Source organism: Ursus maritimus, unplaced genomic scaffold (assembly GCF_017311325.1).
Source record: "Ursus maritimus isolate PB19 unplaced genomic scaffold, ASM1731132v1 scaffold_14, whole genome shotgun sequence".
Taxonomy (NCBI): domain Eukaryota; kingdom Metazoa; phylum Chordata; class Mammalia; order Carnivora; family Ursidae; genus Ursus; species Ursus maritimus.
The window spans coordinates 20,264,988-20,282,563 of record NW_024423786.1 but is presented as its reverse complement, the minus strand read 5'-3'; the positions used below and the strand labels follow the sequence as shown (position 1 = coordinate 20,282,563).

General features: G+C 44.7%; 1 protein-coding gene across 5 annotated transcripts in view; it reads right to left on the bottom strand.

The window, feature by feature from the left end:
• Window positions 1-17,310, bottom strand: part of FOXP1 (forkhead box P1) — a 576,958-nt gene extending 559,648 nt beyond the window's left edge. For 2 of the 5 annotated variants that reach the window (XM_040628561.1, XM_040628562.1), the window contains exons 1-3: window positions 17,032-17,310; window positions 15,038-15,182; window positions 11,255-11,338 (exon numbers count right to left, since the gene is read on the bottom strand). The gene's annotated coding sequence lies outside the window, so the exon portion shown is untranslated. The other 3 variants (XM_040628558.1, XM_040628559.1, XM_040628557.1) reach the window with 3 other exon arrangements.
• Window positions 17,311-17,576: the final 266 nt, after the last annotated feature.

Here is a 17,576-nt window from a genome sequence, read left to right as displayed (position 1 = left end):
GGGGGGGGGGTAGTTGATGCTCTTCTCTGTGGAAAAAGCACCAGTCCTCAACTGATTCTGAAACAGTCTCTTCTTGAAGGAGGTGGGCTGACCCCGGTGCCAACCTGCTTCCAGCAATCTCGAGCTTCCTGAAAAGCCCAGGGAGACACGAAAAGTACTTCCTCCAGTCTTGCCTCAGGGATGCTCCTAATAGACTCCTCGCACCCCTCCCCAGAAAGCACGCACACGCCTTCTCTCTGGGCTCCCAGAGATGGCCTGTCAGGCCACAACTCCACTGTCCAACATTCAGACTGCCTCCAAAAGTGTGGCATGCCATCAGGTCAGGAAGAACTACCCTGCTGGATGAAGAAGGAGGGAGAGAAGAGGATGTGGGGAGGAACACGTGGGGAGAGGTGGACGAAGCAAGAAAGCACGGGAGGGAGGTTGCTGGGTCCTCCCAACTTCACCATCACACAATCTAAAGAGAAAGGAGGGTTTGAACTTCCAAGAGCTTGTTCTCATAACACACAAATCCAGTAAGAGGACTCATTCCTGTTAATAATAAACAGTCACCAAAAACCAAGTGTCTATGACAAGCCAGAAGCTCTGTGTTAAGAGCTTTGCATACATTTGTCACTTACGCCTCCCATCAATCTGAACGGCAGGCACTGTCACTGCCACTAAGACGAACTGCCTCAAAGACTCAGCCACTTGCTTGGGGGGACGAAGCTACCAAAGGGCAGAGAATCAGTGCGTACTTCTGCAGAGACCAAAAACTACCTGGTTCAAGGGGAACTACTCCAGAAGCATCCAATTACATTACCATTCTAAAACTTGGTACTACTATCACAAAGGAAAACAAATCCATTATTTTCTTCGAACACTGTTGGACTTGAACCACCTTACAGAAGCTCACCTTCATCGGCGAGGGTGTCCTGACTGCCCAGTACAGAGGGAGAATACCCCAGAAGATAATTTTTGCATTTCGTGCAGCTTGGGACAACCATATCTCTATGACACAGGGCCTCGTGAGCTTGTAATGCCTGAAGGTAAGAAACTAACCAGAGTCCCTCAAGATAAAACTGCTTGTTTAATAATTAAGAGTTTGGGATAAAAGGAAGAAAACAGCAGCAGCTCTTTTCTGAGGCTATCTTCAGGTTCTGGGTCCGACAGGCCCCTGACAGAATGAAGCCAAGGGCAGGTGACAGTGAAGAACAGGGAAGGTAACAAAGACAGAAGGTAGAGGCAAAGTGGCAAGATCCTGGGGAAAAGACTCAGAAGGATAAAAGAAAGAGCTAGCATGAACAGGATCTTAGCTTCCCTCACGGGACCCTGCAAAAAAGCCTGCGGAGAACACCGACTCCAGAAGACGGCCAGTATTTTACACTCAGCGGCTCTTACAGCCCACGGAGAGGAATATGCTTTCAAAACTGAGCCCCCTGAAATGAATATTACACTATATGTTAACTAACTGGAATTTAAATAAAAACTTGAAACTAAACAAAAACAAAAACCGGAGCCCAATCTGGATTCAGTAATGGAGAGGAAGTCAAGATCGCCGAGTGCGGGTGGCAAAGGAGGGCCTCAGCCAGCCATGCCTGTCCCAGCCTGGTCTTCCTGTTTTGCAGGGGAGGAAATCTTGGTGCAAGAAGCAAAGCCCTGCAAGACAGTTTATAAACTCCAAGCAGGGCCAGCCTCACGGGTGTGTGACAAGTGCTGCCATACAAGGCTCCGTACTCAGGAGGGCCCTGAATTTGGTTTAATGTTCTGCTATCACCCTCCAAAAACTCTTAATATTTAACAAGGAACCCCACATTTTAATTCTGTACTGGGCCCCACAAATCGGACAGCTGGTACACCCCCACTTTTTTGTTTTTTCTTTGAATTTGCAAAAGTCTCATAAGACAGAGTTTACTTCGAATTTTTTTTTTTTTATAGATAACTTGCTTCATGGGCTATTTACACTGTATGTGACCTTCTGGCTGGGATGTCGTAGATTCTCAAAAATTGATATTTAATGCACAGATCAAGCATTTCTTCATGTCACGCTTAATACACGACCCAACCGGCAAGGCAAAATATGCTCAGTATGGTTGTCAGAACCCATGGAAAAGACACAGGTGTCACTAGTGGGTTTAATGAAGGGATGGCGGGGCACGGTGCATTCTGACCTCAAGGGGTTGTAAAAATCTAGACCACTCACCTAAAACTCAGTTCCCGATCCTTGACCTATCCTCTTTTATTCACAATAAAACATAAACCTCCCAAACATACAGACACGCAGCAGTATATAAGCACCCAGGTGTAGCACACGTTTCCAAAGAAAAACCTTGTGACTCTTTGGTCCCATGGACGTTACAAACATCAAAGAGACAATTTGGTCCTTATGGTGCTACCCTGGAAAAGGGTTTCTTGGCAGGGGAAGAAAATATATGTGCATATACTTGAAGAGCAAGTAGTTACTAACAATTGTATAGAGACTATGATACACAGCAGAATAAATGCATAGAAATATGGGGTATTATCCTCAATTTTGTTTTTTAAAGCATAGATATACAGGCACACACATGCTCAGATATAGCCAAACACATATGCATAAATGTGTCCACACAGATATGGATATTATCTCAGGTAGCAAGGCTGGATTTGATCCCTGTGGCTACCACGCTCGGGAAGAGTCGGTTCCCCTCTCTGAACCACAGCCTGATGGACATGGGGTGGCCTGGATTAGGTCATCACCGAGGACTCCATAGTTCTCACAGGATCACACTCTGGGGATCAAAGCAGCTGAAAAAGTTCCCACACTAAAACCCCATCTCAAAAGCAAACTGGCCCCTGCTTACTTCATTGTTCTCACATGAAACGTGTAATGTTCATTCGGCATGGGTTAAGTGGACAAACGACTGTATATATATTTTAAGATATGGATATCTTAAAACCCACGAATTTTTTTTTAAGACTTACTTTTTCAGTGCAGTTTAAGGCGCAGAGGGAAATCAAAGGGAAGGTACAGAGATTTCCCATATCCCCTGGCCCCACTCATACCCAGCCCCTCCTGTTATCAACATCCCACACCAGAGTGGTACAACTCTTACTACTGATGAACCTGCAATTACAGGTCACGATCCCCCAAAGCCACAGTTTACAACATTACGGTTGACTCCTGGTGTTGTACATTTGAGAAGTTTGGACAAATGTATCATAAGATGCATCCACCATTATCATATCAGACAGAATATCTTTGCTACCCTACAAATGCCCTGTGCTCTATTTACCCGTCTCTCCCAGCCCTGGGCAACCACTGATATATTTACTATCCCCCCGGTTTCACCTTTTGCCGAATACCATACAGCCGGAGTCATACAGTAAGTAGCCTCTTCAGATGGGCGTCTTGCACACCATGATATGCCCTGAAAATTCCTCCATGTCTTTTCATAGCTTGACAGCTCATTTCTTCTTTTTTTTTTCCCTAAGTAATCTCTATGCCCAATGGGGTGGGAGGGCCTCAAACTCAGGACCGCAAGGTCAAGAGTCACAGGCTCCACTGAGCCAGCCCAGGTGTCCTCATTTCTTCTTGGTGCTGAATATTCCATTGTCTAGATGTACCATGATTGTTATTTATCCATTCACACGCTGAAGGACATCTAGGTTGCTTCCTAGTTCTGGCGACCAGGAATAAAGAGCTACAAACATTCGTGTGCAGGTTTTTATTGGACACAAGTTTTCAACTCCTTTGGGTAAATACCAAGTAGGGCAATTGCTGGATCGTATGGAAAGAGTATGTTTAGTTCTATAAGAAACCACCAAACCATCTTCCAAAGTGGCTATGACAATTACGCATTCCCACCAGCAATGTATTAAGACTTTGGTTTTGTTTTTTTTAAAACACTATTTCTGAGGTATTCATGGTAAGACTCTCCCCAGTGAGAGAACTAAGGCACCATGGAAATTCAAGGGAAATGTTTCATCCTCTTTAAATCTCTCCTCAGCCTCCTCACACACAGTGCATGGTCAGGCTCCTTGGGATTTTCCCATTCCGAAAGAGAAGCTGTTTGGTGAGCCAGGCTCTGTGACCACCCATGATCTGAATTACGCACAGGTGTTCAAAAATACAGAGGGATCCAGCATAATTAAGAGCATTAAGCAATCATCTCAGCCCAAGGAGGCAGTTGAAGAAAAGAAGAACAGAGTTTGGGCAGCACTTTGGGAAATAAATTCCACAGCCTTTCACCAAGTTGAAATCTTGGCTTTGGACACACATAAAAATGAGCCTGGCCTGATCTGAGCTCCCAGTGGACATCTGCCAGATCACAAAAGTTGACCCAATTGGCCTGCCTCACCACAGAGAAGGCCGCTGCTGGAAGAGCAGAGGTATTGCTGGGAAGAGCCAACACGGACGGACAGGACGGCGGACAGGAAAATGGCAGAACACAGTCGGACGGCGCGAGCCAGGGTGGGAGTCTGCTTTCAAGAGAGTCATTTCGTCAACGCATTTTTAAACAGCAACATCACAGCAGCCTTCGATCTGATTTCCGGCTTTTATTGACTTCAATCACTCTCTCTCTATGTCCTATAAACCACAGCTAATTATTCCTTGATTTTCTCTCCTGTCACTTGGTACTGTTGTACGGTAGTAAGCACCTGCTGAACTCTGTCCAGCGGAGGCACGTCTTTGAGGGAGAAATGCTTTAGAAACCCCTTTGCAACAAAGAAGGCAGTGGCAATGTTTTCTCACAAGGTTTCGGGGACCTAGAAAAAGATGCTCAGTTCCAAGTATTCTTTCTCTTTAAATAAACCATCGCCAAGTACAACTTTGTTATGAGAAACTCAGAATTTTTTTTTTAATTAAAGCCATTGTTTAATGGTAACACGGACTCTAATGGTCCCTGTTTAACACACCAGTCTGCTAAAAAGAGCGTTGTGCAAACATTCCCCCTTTGTTATATTTTTCCTCCATTCTTCGGGGAAACACTATCTACCTTTAGACACATTTTGTTTAACATCTTTGGTCATTTATGCTATTTATTGAGTACCTGATATTCCTAATAAAACGTCAGTACAAATATTCAGGTTGTTTAGGAGGAAAGAAAAACTTTTTCCAGCCTTTCCTGGCCAGGCAAGGTAAACATTCCTATGGCCCAAGTCAGTTAGCCACACTGACACAAACACAAACGCCTTTTATCTTTCCCCTTAAATTACAAAAGATTATCATTTTACTCAGCAATAAGCCTGCCTAAATCGAAACTCTGTACATCAGAATTAAATATGTTCTATCTACTCAAAATGAACAGTGTATTATTTATCACTAATATTTAATGACAAAAAAACTGATAACTCTCTCTGGTTACACCACTGATTTCATCTAGTCGCGCCTCATCGATTCCTTTGGTCATTAGCATAATCACAGAGCATCAACTCCGGCTTATGCAGCAAGTTTGATAACAGAGCTGAAAGTAGACACACACTATTTTAAAAACATGTTCCGATTTTCATCTGAGTATATCTTTATTTATATGGCTTTCTTACCATAAAGATGCCAGTCCTTTAAAATATGCAGAAATCACTTTCTACACTGAAGAACAAGGTGCTATATCATAACAAGGATACAGAAGTATAAAGCGCCTGTTAATTAAACATCGCTTTTTAACTTGCTACCCTGCATATGTAACTGCTAAGTTCTAAGCCAAGTCTTTAAATAAGAATGAGAAAATGGCTAGGCTCCTTCAGATGAATGCCTAGTCTGTTTTTTTTTCCCCCTTAAATGTAAGAGATCAACCACTTGATATATTATTTTTTTTAAATCAAGTTCCCTGGTAAATGTTTGATTTTAAAGTGCTCCCTTCCCCCCCCCCCCACCCCTCCAAAAAAAAAAAAAACACACAGGCAAATGAACAAATTATCCAATTTGAGTCAGGACTGATAGTTTCACATTAATCCTCAATTTTCCATGTATAATATTGCAGAATGCGGCTGGGTTTAAATATAAAGAACTAGTGTCAAATACTATTCAGCACTTCAAAAGGTTCAAGTGGGAAAATGAATCAAATACAGCTACATGTACCCACATGGATGAATTTTACGAACTCTACGGAACAACAAAAAAGCAAGTTATTAAAGATTGCGTACAGGAGGATACCATCAATATGAAGCAGGAACATACACAAGAAAAGCCTATATTTTGGGGAATACACGCATATGTATTAAAAGTGTAAAGAAATCCAGCGGATGAAAAACAGCCAGCCAAGAGCAGAGGTCACCTGCAAGGGGACAGGGATAGAGGTTAAGATGAGGGGTGATATGCCAAGGGCCTCTTCAACCTGGATCAGAAATGTGTCTTCCCTGAAGCTGAGCTGCAGGTACGTGGGTGATCACCGAATTATTCTTTGAATTACACTTTTTGGTGTCGTACGCAGTCTTAATAGAAATGGCTTTGTAAACAACCGCCAGCTTTCTCTCATCAGAAGTTATTCTCAACTCAAGATCAAAGTGCTTGAGGCCAAGACATCACATGTTATTCAACAACTGGGGCACTTGCTACAATACTAAGCACTGCATCCCAATATAAAACCCATGTCCAGTGTTCTCAAAAGTGCTTTATTACTACCTTAAAGAATTCTTCTACCTCAGTACTCTGCGACGGGCAAGTCGTCTCTGAGGCAGAGAGGATCTCTCTAGTTAGTAAAAGGGACTGTCCTGAGAAACGAACAAAAACGAACACAGAAATCAGATCTCTCTTTACATTGTCTTTTTAATTTTGAGTTGAAGTGGATATGTGCACACGAAGAATATGCTAGAAGCACACCTTGTATACGGTTGGGGGACATAAGGGTATAAGGGAAAGGTAAATCTTTGCCAGATGGGGAGTTTATTCCCCCCACATCCCATCCCCATCCCCTTCTTGGCATATTTAAACCTTGAGCAGCAGTCGCCATAAGGACAGTGAGACAAAAGGGAGAAGCACCCCAGTCAGCGTCGAGGAGGACGGCTTGCTCCTACAAGTATAAGAATTTGTTGTAAGCTTACCCAAGTGACGACTGCACATTTACTGTCAACACGCATCATACTGCAACAAAAGCCATTATTTAGAAAATAACATGAACACATTTAAGCGGCTGAACCCTTCCTAAACCCAGAGAAGGCATGCAAAACGGCAGGTCTGCAACAACATGCCTGATGCAGGCCATAAAAGAAAACCAGAAACTGAACAATTTTCTATTTTAATAGACTAGCTTCTCCAAAATTATTTACAGTTGCACGTAAGAGATGCCCCACCCCCACCTTCTCAAGGTCCAGCTCGCTTCTTTCCAAGCAATTAAATGCCGCAAACTTTCTATTAGAAAATTTCTATAATACATCACTAAAAAGGGTCTGCCATTGATTCCCTAATGATAAATCAGTTAATTACTTAACCTTTCTTAATGAAATGATTAACATCCTCTCCACAAACAAGGAGGAGTGATTTAACATCACACTGTAGATTTCATCAACCAGGGACAGTGCTAATACCACGCGTCCTTTTCCACAGCACCTTCTATTTTTTCAATCAGTTCCATTTATCTTTCATGGAAACCCTTTACTCAAGGGTAGAGACAGCTAGTTTTAAAACTTGACCCATTAGCAATTTTTTTATAAAAGTACTTCAGGGCCCAAACAACAATAAAGGCACTCTGTATTATAGGAATATTCCAAATACCACCCGGAATCGAGAGCCAAAGCAACTGAGAAGTTCTAAACATAAACACAATTGCCAACTTTTTGGTATCTATTAAAATCAAACCACACCCAAAGCCAAATGGAAATTTTTTTTTTTTTTTTAATTTAGGTGAGGGCATTTTAGATAAACACTTTACTGGGTAACTTCAAAAGGCACTGTTACTAATACAGACCCAAAAAATGTCTGTACAACTTTTATTTAAATAACTCTTTTGATCTTAGTGGTTAGATCTTTAGCTGAAGCCCTGAATACTTAAACAAGCCTTCTTAGCATTTTATCTTCCTTTATCTCCTAATCTTGTAGGATGCACTCTCCTTAGAATTCTGCTTTATTTGTGTGGCATCATTGGCTAAGCTATTGCCATCAATATTCCTGCAGACCCCATCACACACAATGGTAGGGAATGTCCCAAGAGGCGTAGGGAAATCGAAATACTTGTGCCAGCAGGGTTACTCTCATAAGTAAACAGTTCAGATTTTAAAAATTAAGATGAAATACTAAGAAAAAAAAAAAAACTTCAGAAAAGCCATCTGACACTAATTGGCAGCTACAACATGACAACACCCACTGGAAACATGGATGCAAAAAGGGCATAATGTGAAAGGAAACGTCAGGTACAGGTGAAAGCTACTGATGTTCCAGGTTCTTCCTACCGCTTTGTGGAACGGCGATGCTCGTGTTCTGCCTCTATTTCTCTACGTATCTAGGTTTCTCTTGGTGCCTGACTCAAAAGGGAGCCCGTATGCCTCTCAGATTTCATGAGGTCCAAACAGTAAAGTTAAACCCTTCGGAAGAGTTGTAGGCTTCCGTCCAACTCTGACAATTGAGGAGTCCAGTTCTCCCACTTTGGTGGGTATGAGAATCATGTGGGGAGCTTTTTCAAAATGCAAATGCTGGCCCCACCCCAGATATGGCACATCCAGGAGCAGCGCAACTACGTCTGTGACTGGAACCAGAGCTCCGCCGTGATTCCAATATTCGTACATGCTTAAAAAAAACCACCAGTTTTGATTCTTAATGGAAATCCGAACTCATTAAAAATAATACAGGCGTCGAGATAGAACAAAAAATGCATCGGTAAAATCCAAAAGAAGATAAAGATTTCAGTTCCAGAATCTCTAGCAGGATAAATCACTTGGTCCACACGGTCCTCTGTTCAGCATGCTTCAGAATTACCAGGGGAAGTTCGTTTAAAATGCATTCTCTCTCATCAGTCAGCAAAAATTCCGATCCAAGAATCTGTATTTTAATAAAACTCCCCGACACATACACAAACACACACAATGACCCGCAAACGGGTGAGCAAAGTGCCCCTCTGAAACATGTTGAATTAGGACCAACTGCAACTTCCTTCCACTTCACACGAGCATCTGTGTTCCATCTCTGTGCTCACCTGTCCCCAGGAGAGGAGGCTGCCAACACCTCTGATCAGACATCACCAACTCAGGGCTCTGGGACAGGAGAAACACAGGCAGAACACATACCGCATCCTCCCCCGCAAGAGCTGTGGTCAATGTCCGGAGAGCAAGAAGAACGTCTTAAAGAATTTGAGTAATAACACAGCACCTGTGCCATGAGATCACTAAGCTCGAAGAACATACCTTCAAATACTACCCTTAATTCACAGACAGGAAACCTGGAGCAGAGAAAAAATCACATTATGACTCAAATGCAGAGCTGGAAGGGAGGAAAAAAAGAAACCTCAGGAATTCAGTTTTTGAGCCTGATGCTAGAAATATTATTCAGGCCCTAGTAAATAAAGCTGATCACAATATCAGTTAAAATCAAATAATCTAGCAAAATGGAGATGTCTACCTGACTTACTACTGAGAAATAAATATTTCCAAATAAACAAATCAGGAGAAAAACCTTTGTCCCATCCTAAGTGAATCTATTCTATTTAATTAATTTAAACAGGAACCTAATAAAGCCACGCTCATACCCTTTTTTTTCCCTCAGTAAACTGTCCCATAACACACTAACCTCTGATAGCTACAAACTGTTGAAATAAAACAGAACGACATGAGTTTTGTAGTCAGTGATCCCTCCATTTCAGCTGCTTGTCTGAATCAGCAGCAGTTAGAGGAAATACACCCATCAGAGTGCTCCTAAGGAGAGAGGACTAAATAGTACACAGAACACTTGAACACAATTCTGTATGTATTCATGTTCCTTTTCTTTAAAAAAAAAAAAAACTATTTTATTAAAAATGTGATTTGGAAAGAAAGTGCAATTAGCTTTGCACAGGCACTGCCGAGATGTTCCCGAACACACCAGACATATGTAAATATTTCGTGATATCAGTTCCATTCGAGTAGACCTGTCAAGATATTTACAGGGCTTGACAGTACTTCTGTCTTTAATTAAATTTTTGCCTAGATACTTTAATGTAATTTAAATAGATTATTAGTTGTCAGGATCTAATATAAATTTTGTTTACGATTTAGTTACTTTAAGTACTCAGACTGAAGAAACTAATTTAACCCCATGACTGAGCAGCTTTAAGCGTCAAGAGAAGACCACTAAAAAGTCCCCACTGCCCTTTGCACTATTCCGGTAATCTTGAATTACTACAACTTAATTGCAAATATCAAGCCACTAAATTGAGCCCCCTCCCCCACCTTTTTTTAAACAACACAGCTGGTGCAGAGCTTTCAGGAAACACCCATCTACACTTCCTCAGGTACCAGGGTCTTTCTCTTAGGCAGTTCACTCTCCCAGGGGCTGGCTAAGTAGGAAATGTTTTTCTCACTTTAAATCCCATAAAATAACTACCAAACAAACACCTGTTGTGCACAAGGCAGGGCTTATATTAAAAACTGCCATCAAGGGATTTCAAAAAGAAAAACAAGCCTTGCAGAGACATCCACAGCTAATTTGGTCAATAGATCTCATGACTGGGTACAAGACCACGAGGGAAAGGATACAGCTTCTGGCACAACCTTCTCCTGAATGGGAGCTGGCTTCTAAATACAACCCGAAAAATGCCTTAGCACAAACTGACTGTAATTAATAAGAATAATTTACTAAAGAAACAAAGAACACTGTCTCCCCTGACTGCCATGCACTTTACCCCACTGTACTTCCTCTTTCCAGAATACCAGCCTTGTAGCCATAATTGCAAGAACATTATCTATAGGATGAAAAACCAAAGCACTTCTTGAAATCAAACATTCCTTACAACATTTATTTTTAGGTTGGCGACACAAGCCAAATATGCTTAATTTCCATTAACCACATCGTCACATGCACACTGAAATAAACTACGTATGTCCCGGGGGGGGGGGGGGGGAAACAACTGTCATGCATAAGATACCCCATATTTGGCCAGGTTTTCCCCTGTTTCAGGAATTCGTCTCATCTCATGGCCTGCCGATCTTCCAGCTTTTGGCACCTCTAACCTTAATTCATGTGAGTACCATGGAAGAGAAATGTTTTTAAAAAATCAGTTTAAGATGGCTCCTTGGACAGCATGCGTTATGGCAAAGTGACCTAAAGACCAATGCAAGTAGTCACAAGAAAGATCATTTAGGAAATACACAGGCCCAAATGCAAACTTACTTGGCTTGCTGGCTTGATTCACAAATTCAGTGTTTGATCACCTGGTGGGATTACTACCATCAACTGAAGAAAAAAAAAAATCCCCTGCAAATAGTAAAAGTATATGTTGGCTCATGTCTATTCAGCAGATGCCTCTCATAAGGTTATTTTCTTTAGAAAACAAACCTCTACTTGCTTGAGACCTTTATACACTCTAGGTCCAAAAAACATAGAAAAAAAAAAAGCTGGCTTAGCAAAAATGGCATTTAATATGACTGAATTCTATAAAAGGAGTAGGACACCTAACAGGATAAGAAAGGAAAAGAAAGAGCCCTTAGCAAAAACATTTTTTTGAAAAACAAAAATACCACCTGTGCAAATCTAGCTATGCTCTCAAAACCCTTTCTCAGCCCCACAGAAACAGCTCATGCTCAATGCCTTGAAGTTGCAATTAAATTGTAGTAATTTAAGATTATCAGGAGAGCAAAGGGCAGTGGGAGCTCTTTGGAGGGCTTCCCTCCCTTCTTAATGCTCTTCAGTCAGGGGTTAAATGAGTTTCTTTAATGTAAGTACCTTAAAGTAACTGAATCATAAACAAAATTTATACTATTTTCTGACAGCCTGCAATCTATTTAAATTTTATTAACGTGTGCCTAAAATTATTTTTAAAAGACAGAACTCCTGCAATGCCCTGTAAATATTCTTGGCATACTCACTGAAATGTAATCGGTATGATAACAACTAACATTGTCTGAATACACATACTTTTTTGTGATGCGGCGTCTTACAAGATAACATTTCAAAATTGAGTTTGAGTCTTAAGTAAAACATGAAAACTAAATAAACAGCACAATAAGATCGCCTGCAAAGAGGAAGCTGGGTTCAAAAGAAGTTGTCACATCTGCTGTATTCTCCCTTCACTTTCTTAACGTGGGCATTGGACGTGCTGTGGTATAAATATATTCCTTTAGGAAATATCACAATTCTTTTGTTAACTTAAACAACTCCTGAAACCAGACATATCCTTCAATAGAGCCTGAGAATGCAAATATACAAGGCCAGGGGTAGAGTCTTAAGAGAAGCCAAGGAAAAACTTAGTAACAGAAAACCATACCTCGGCTCAATATTAACCCAGTCAACTTTTGTTATTGTTGGTTCAAATGATTTAACTAGAAAATATTTACAGCTTTTTAAAAAACATTACATATTGCACAGAATTGCCCAATAGCATCCATGTGTATGTTTAACTCACATTGTTTAATTATACAATAAAAGATATATCCAATAAAAGCTACACACTTTGAAACATGTTGGGCACTATGGTTATGAAACTCTGACATAAAAAAACATAAAGTGCTTACTGTGTGATCGACACGTTAATTAAAAATGCAATCCTTAAATGACAATCATTTTTATTCTTCTTTATGTGTTTACTTGTCCTATTTCCTACTTTGTTCTACGTAATTAAAAATGACATTTAATTTGGGGATAGTTTATAGCAAAAAAAAAAAAAAAGTGTTACAGTTTTTACTCCAGCATTTAAATATAAATACAAAATCTTACAGACATCTCCAGCAATATAACCCCTTTAATTTGAGATAGTTAATTTGAATAGTTGATGTTGCTTTCATTATACTTTGATAAACCTGTGAAAACAAAATGCTAAAGTAATTGCTGTTACTACTCCCTTTAAAAATGTAAAGCAGTTAAATTTTCCTAGACAACAAGCAAGGACAAGTTACAGAGAACTTGAATAAAAGTAGCAACGTGGTCATATTGAATGTCAATCTAAAAAAAGAGGTTATGTCTAATCTGGAGAATGCTCCCTCTCGCCTTTTTAAATTCCAAGAGTGGGCTGACACAAAACTTCATCACCAGGGATTTTTTTTTTTTTTTTTTTTTAAGCTTCACATCAGATTTAAACCCTCACATACAAAACCTTGGCTTTCCTGACAAGGCAGATCTTCTAAACTTGATGTGAGAAAATGTTACCTAACTCTAGTGTAGGAGTCTAATGTTGGTAAAAAGAATTCCACTCCACAGTTCTGGGTAGCAAGGCAGCCTCTGGAAGACTTAATATTCGTTCCATACCTTTTTGCGTGCATGCTTTTCATAAACAAGACTGTATTAGAAAAATAACTTATTTAGCAACTCGACATCTATAAGGAACTCAAATGCTGCCTAGAGAGGGCCGAGTATTTCCTTCCAAGTGAGCCTTAGCTTGCACAACAAAGATCAGCATTTGCAATGGTCCATTTCTGCATTACTGAATATATATAGCTCTGCTGCTTGATCGAATAGTCCAGGGTTCTCCATGTAGAGCTCCTGACAACAACCCAGCAGCAGTTCTGTTTGATCTCTCCTGCTTCCTTAATTTGGGGTGTCAAGGTTCAGCAGTTGGAGGCTGTTTACTTTTCCAAAAAAAAAAAAAAAAAAAAAAAACTGATTTCTTTTTCTCTCTCTCATACAATGACTAATCCAAAGTCTAAGGGGGGAAAAGGCAGCCAGTGGTAAGATGCTAAACCTCCCCCCCCCCTTTGCAGTGAGATTTTAGCTGACATCTTTTGAATGATAACTAGTTGAGTTCCTTTTTATATTTTTAATGCTCTTTAATTATGAGATGTTTCAAGTAGAAAAGTCAGGGAGGAAAAAAAAAACATTCCAAATCTCTGAAACTGTAAGCCCAATTTTCTTTTCCTGGACTCAAAAAGATGGGTATTTCCACTTTGAGAGTCAAAACTCCAGTGGAATTCTAAAAAAGATTTGATACATTTCTCTCTGGAACTGAAAATAACAGCAACTCGTCTGTCTCAATTATGCAGGCTAACCCTGAGTAGAAAACACCTGAACTCTCACCATTTCTCTTCAAATTCTAGTTAAGACATCTTCTTCCCCCAAACTGATTATCACTATGGGAAAACGAAGGAAAGGAGATAGAAGGTAAAAATTTGCAGAGATTCTTCAATATATTTTCAGCTGTAGAAAAAAATCCCTTAAATATCCTTCAGGTTTTTTCAATTCAGCTATTGTGCAAGCCCTAAATCCTAAAGCCTGCGGACAACCAAAGGTAAAGTGTAGACGGTTTCAAGGTATAGACTCCTTTTAAAAGGAATACAGAATGCCCTTCCAGCATTCCTGTTTAAAAAGCAGTAACAGAAAAGGAAATCCGAACTTACAAAATACCTGTGACCGGACAGGAGAGCAACACCAGCCCCTTCTAGGTGGGCTGGAGAAGCTTAAATGCAACCAAATGAAATGTTTATATTAATTTCATTATTCTGCCCAAGCCTCAGAGAAGAGGGCTGGGGAGGGGGGGCGGGGGGCGGGGTGTTGGTAAGAGGAAGAAATAAGTTTCATTTCGGGTTTTCTGGTCAAGCAAAAGGAAAATGAATTAAAACGAATGCGTAGGATGAGCCCAGGCTAAATCAATACACTTTGTAATCAGCCCGGCAAGGGTATTTGGACACAATGACTTGGAAATAATTAATAGTTATAAGAGGGGAGTGGGGTGAGAAAGGGGGGGCGAGAGATGTCACCATATTTTATCGGAGCACTTTACACTCCACGCTAAACTTTGATCTCCAGATTCTCGGATTTAGGAAAGGGGGGAAAAAAGAGGAGAAAGTCCAGTATTTCGAAGCACCTACCAGCTTGAGGATGGGCACATTCCTGGCTCCGGGTGCCTCATCCCTACGCTCGCGCCGCCCATGCTGGCGCTTTGAGCAGAGAGCCCCCGGGGGCTCTAGGGTATCCGTTGCCCCCGCCCGCGTTCTCGCCCCGGCGCCCGCGGCCGCCTCGACTTACCCGCAGAGTCCGGGGAGGGAGTGGGAGCGCCGCCTTCACGCCCGCGGAGGAGGCGCCGGCAGCACCATGGTCCCCGGCGCCGCTGCCGCTGCCCCTTGCCCGCTTGCTCGCCGCGCGCTCTCTTCCTCTTGCAAACTTTCGGGTTCTGCGGTCGACAAGAAACCAGGGCGACCCTCAGCAAGTCTTCCCGACGCAGGTTGGGGGGAACTGAGGGGGGTGGGATAAGTGATTAGGCTGGGGGGCCAAGACAGAGAGGGCGGCGGACTAGGAGGACCCGCGAGTGCGGGTGGACGGAAAGGAGGATGTGGCTTAGGGAATCCCTGCAAGGATCCCGAGACCGGGAAATCGGCCCGAGGCAAAGTCTCAGCACCTTCCCCAGGATCTTACAAAGTTGCAACAACAAAAAAGGAGGGGGGAGGAAGGGGGAAGGGGGTGGGAAAGGGATACGATCGCAGGCGCAAGGTTTGAAGTTACAACTGTTTATTTAGTCCTTATTCTCACAGGGGCGGGAGCTGCGCGGGAAAGGGGGGGGGGGCTGCAGGCTGCGATTTCGAAGCAAACACTGGGGAGGGGGCATGCGACTTTGTTTCTGGGCGCGGAGCTCCCCGGCGCCCGCCTGTGTCACCGCCAGTCTCCGGGGACCGAGGCGGAGCTCACAACAGGTGGGGAGGGGGACTCGCCGAGGGCAAAAAAGGAGAAGGAATCAAAGTTTCCGAGCGGCGGTATCTGGAGAGGAGGGGGGCGGGAGGCGGGGGCGAGGGGAGGCGGAGGCAGCGAATGACCGCGACCCCGAGGCAACTGGCAAACTCTGCTCCCGGCGCCGCCGCGGCCGCCGTCCCCACCCGAAGCGCACGCAGTCCGGGCTGCCGGCTCAGCTGAGTCCTCTGCGGGATGGGGATGGAGCGCGGGGAGCTCGGGAGGAAGGCGGCGTGCTGCCGAGGGATGGAGAGCCATCGGCCGCCGGGACAGGGCCAGAAGGACGCGGCGGCTCCCGCGCGTCTCAGGACAGATCCAGGCTTGGGAAACCCCCCGGTACCCCAAGCTTCAAAGGAGAGTAAACCCCGAAAGTGTGTGTGGTGGAGGGGAGGAGACCCGACGCGGCGACTCCCCGCAGCGCACCCGGTTCCCACTCCCACCCGCGGAGCTGGCCACGTCTGTCGCGGGCCGGTCCGCGGCAAGGCTGGGTTCTTGGGGTCGAGTGCGCGTGAGGGTGCGTGTCTAGCTCGGGGTGCGCGAGTGTGTGTCCGAGTTTTCGGTGCTCCGGGGGTCGGCGGCGGAGTGTCCCCGCCGTTAGGTTCGGGGCCAGGCGCGTGTGGCACCGGGGATGTCCCGAGGCGCGGGGCCCAGGGTGCGGGCATCCCGTCATTACAATCCGGGGGCACCGAGGGGCACACACTCGCGGAGAGCGAAGGGAAAAAGTTTGCTCCAAGTCCCAACTTCAGGCTCCAGAGGCTCCCGGCGCGCGCCCCCTCCCGCCACAGAGTCGACCCCGGCCCCGCGCCGGCCCGGCTTCTCGGCTGGCACCCCGACGCCCGACACCGAAAGTTGCGCCAGGCGGCCTGGGCTTATTGATTTCTCTCCCCGCGGCGATCGCCCAGAGCGCAGAGCCGGCCGTGAAGGGGCCGAGGGGAAGACGATTTCGCCTCGCCGCCGCCGCCTCCCCCCCCCCCACCCTCATTTGACTTATGGAAATAGACCCAAGCGTGCGGGCGCAGCCGCCGGAGGCCCCCCCAACCCCCGCGCGGCCCAACCCCCCCCCCCACCCTAGAGCCTGGGCCCGGGCCGGGGGGGAGAGAGGCTGAGAGGGGAGGGCGGGGGGAGATGCACGTGGAGCCTGAAGGTGGAAAGTAGTTTTTTTTTTCCTTTTTTCTTTCTTTCTTTCTTTTTTTTTTTTTTTTTTTTGTGCTGGTTGTTGTTGTTGTTTAAAGTGGCGGAAACAAGGCAGGAGGCAGCTTGGGAAAAAGTGGAGCAGAAATGGAAAAATACAAACTCACCCGCTGCAAATGGTCTCTCGGTGCAAACTAAGGTGTTTTCGGGCCTTTCCCCGCGCGCGCCCACTCCCGCCCGCGCGCGCACCCCCGCGCACACACTCACTCGCGCACACACGCGCGCACACACGCACTCCCGGACGAGGGCCGGGCCGCCGCGAGTACAGCATGCAACCGTCACACAATAAATAACAATAGATTCCTCCGCTCCGGACTAGCTTCCCGGAGCCCAGCCAGCGCCAGTGGCGGCGGCGGCGGCGGCAGAGGCGCGGGGAGCGCCGGCCTGGGGGCGCTCCCCAGCCCGCCTCCCGGCCTCCTGCCAGGGCCCCCCCTCCGCCTCACGCGTCCCCAAGGCCCCCCGGCACCCCCAGAGCGCGAGCCGCCGCGCCCCCTCCCTGGGCCACACGGGCACTGGCGCCCACCCGGCTCCCCCCGGCCTCCCGGAACAAATAAATAAATAAGGCGCGCGAGAGAGGCCAACACGTCGCGGAGGGAGATGTTGTTATTTTTGCTGTTGTGCGTCCCTGACGTCACATCCACCTGCTGGGTAA